This window comes from Palaemon carinicauda, chromosome 39, assembly GCF_036898095.1.
Source record: "Palaemon carinicauda isolate YSFRI2023 chromosome 39, ASM3689809v2, whole genome shotgun sequence".
Lineage (NCBI taxonomy): Eukaryota > Metazoa > Arthropoda > Malacostraca > Decapoda > Palaemonidae > Palaemon > Palaemon carinicauda.
This window is the reverse complement of record NC_090763.1, coordinates 54,277,492-54,279,991: the sequence shown is the minus strand read 5'-3', so window position 1 is coordinate 54,279,991 and position 2,500 is coordinate 54,277,492. Positions and strand designations below refer to the sequence as shown.

General features: G+C 37.0%; 1 protein-coding gene across 1 annotated transcript in view; it reads left to right on the top strand.

The window, feature by feature from the left end:
- The window catches only part of LOC137631196 (collagen alpha-1(XXV) chain-like), a 29,544-nt gene that overhangs the window by 7,661 nt on the left and 19,383 nt on the right, over positions 1-2,500 (top strand). The gene's annotated exons all lie outside the window — the stretch shown is intronic.

Below are 2,500 nucleotides of genomic sequence, written 5' to 3'. Positions count from 1 at the left end.
TGACGTGACCGGGTAAACGATATTTCATTGGCTGAGACGCTCGCCGAAAGCGGTTGAGTCTCAGTCAGGCTGTAGTCCCACTCGGTGGTATATTGAGTACACCACCGAGTGGGACTACAGCCTGACTGAGACTCAACCGCTCCCGGCGAGCGTCTCAGCCAATGAAATATCGTTTACCCGGTCACTTCAGTACTCGCTCCGCCCACGGCACCGAAGTGAGCAACTAGGGGCTAGACATACCGTCAAAGAGCCCCTGTCCAGAGAGAAGCTCCGAGCAATCTAAAGCAAGCATGCAAGCAGGCACCGAAGTGTCTACTTTAATAAAGTACTTACTTACTTGCTTTTCCGGTCCCATACAGCAGGGGAACCCCACTCTCTACAGGACCTCCACTGTCATTTTACCTTGTTCGCTCACAGTATTTATCTTTTCAAGTCACATATTGTTCATTTACTGTTAAATCGTCACTGTCAAAAGACACATGAAATAAGGAAGTCTTCAGTTTCCTCTTGAAAGCCTTAATGTCTTCAATCATTCGAATGTTTCGTGGGAGCTTATCATATAGTCTCGGGGCCGCATATTTAAAGGCTCTGGAGCCTACAGTAGACATATATCTAGGTTCCAGCAGTTTGAAGCCATCTGTAACTATTCTCATGTCGACACGATTTGTTGGCTGCGAAATATGTAGCAATTCTCTTAAGTATTTTGGACGACCGGTTCTGATTACTTTGTGGGTGTAAATCAATTAGTATAGAGGTGATCCTTTCTCTAGGTGGGACACCTTTTATCAGTCTTGCTCCTCTGTTTATTGTGTTTTTCTAATTTCTTAAGTTGGACTTTTGGTAGATTCTAGTAGATAGAGTTGCAGTAGTCAATCCTGGTAATAACACAGTTTATCACAAGTTTCTTAACAGAATTTTCGTCCAGGTACTTTTTTATAAACGCAATATTTCTTAGATGAAAACCAGCACTTTTTATTACATTATTTATTTAGGCATTTAGAGACAGGTTACAGTCAAGAAATACACCTAGATCTCGTACTTTACTAGATATCGGCACCGAGTCATTATTTAGGTTCCTTTGAATATCACCTAAGTTTCTCACACTGTTTCTCTTGCCCACCACCATGAATTCATCTTTGTTTTCATTTAATTTTAGTTGTTTAAATGTCATCCATTCTCTAACACTATCAATAATTCGCTTTAGAGTTTCAGTAGTGTCATGTATATCATTTAAGGAGAAGTAAAATTGTGTGTCATCTGCAAATAGTTTAAACTTCACGCCATGCCTTTGTAGCATTTTCGATAGACCAATAGTATAGATGCTGAATAAGATTGGGCCAAGTACACTCCCCTGGGGTACCCCTCTGTTTAAGGGTTCATGTGATGAATACGAGTTTCCAATTTGTACACAGTAATTTCTACCAACCAAGTAGTCTTTTAGGTATTCGAAAGCTTGATCTTCAACGCCGATGGACCGTAGATCATTTAGTAGCAGTTCATGCACAACTGTATCAAAAGCAAGACTGAGATCGAACAATATTTATTTTCATTCATCATTTCTAGCATATCATTTACAACAGAGCAAATGGCTGTCTCCGTAGAGTATAGATTTCTGTAGGCAGATTGGTTGTCAGGCAAAGCTTCTATTATTTCTAAGTGGCTGACTAGTTGGTCAAGAATTACATATTCAAGCACTTTTGAGACAAAGGATAGATTTGAAATAGGTCTATATGAGCTTAATTCCTGGTAGTCCAGTGCATTTTTTCAGAACTGGTGTGACTATAGCCATTTTCTCAGATTTAGGAAACTTACATTCATCAATGCTTGCATTTGCTATTCTCATTATTATTTCGGCTAGACTAGAAAAGTCTCTCTCTCAAATTACTAAAGATATTGGCATAGAATTGATCGCGCAGTTTGTTTTCTTTGCTCGCTTGATAATTCTGGTGATGTCATCTTGTGTTATGTTGTTAAATCGTATTAATTTTGTCTGTGTGCCTGGTGTATCATTAATCTGATGTTGAGTATTTACAAATGATCTGGTTATGTTTTCAATTTTGTTTTTAAAGAATACTAGAAAATTACTTGCTAGTTCCTGGTCACTATATCCATCAGGTAGCTTCTTTTCTTTTACATTTCCCATTATACCATTCAGGAGACGATATCTTATTACAGAAATCAACCTCACCGTCCTTTTGAACTAATAATAAGCACGCAGTTGAAGTTCAAGGAACCTAATTTTTCTATAAGGATCTATATTAATAGTGAATTGGAATTAGATATGAAAATCATAATATCATTGTATTAAACGTTCACAGGTATTATTCAAATCTATGGAACGATATTAGAATTCATGCCATCTATAAAAAAAAGAAAATAATATGGTGAAAATCTTAAGAATACCAGAATTAATAATAAAATTCGAGAAAATTATTTCAAAATTTTGAAAATTTCTTATTCGACTTCCTTATCTATGTGGTTTTAACTTTATTCTTCAGTT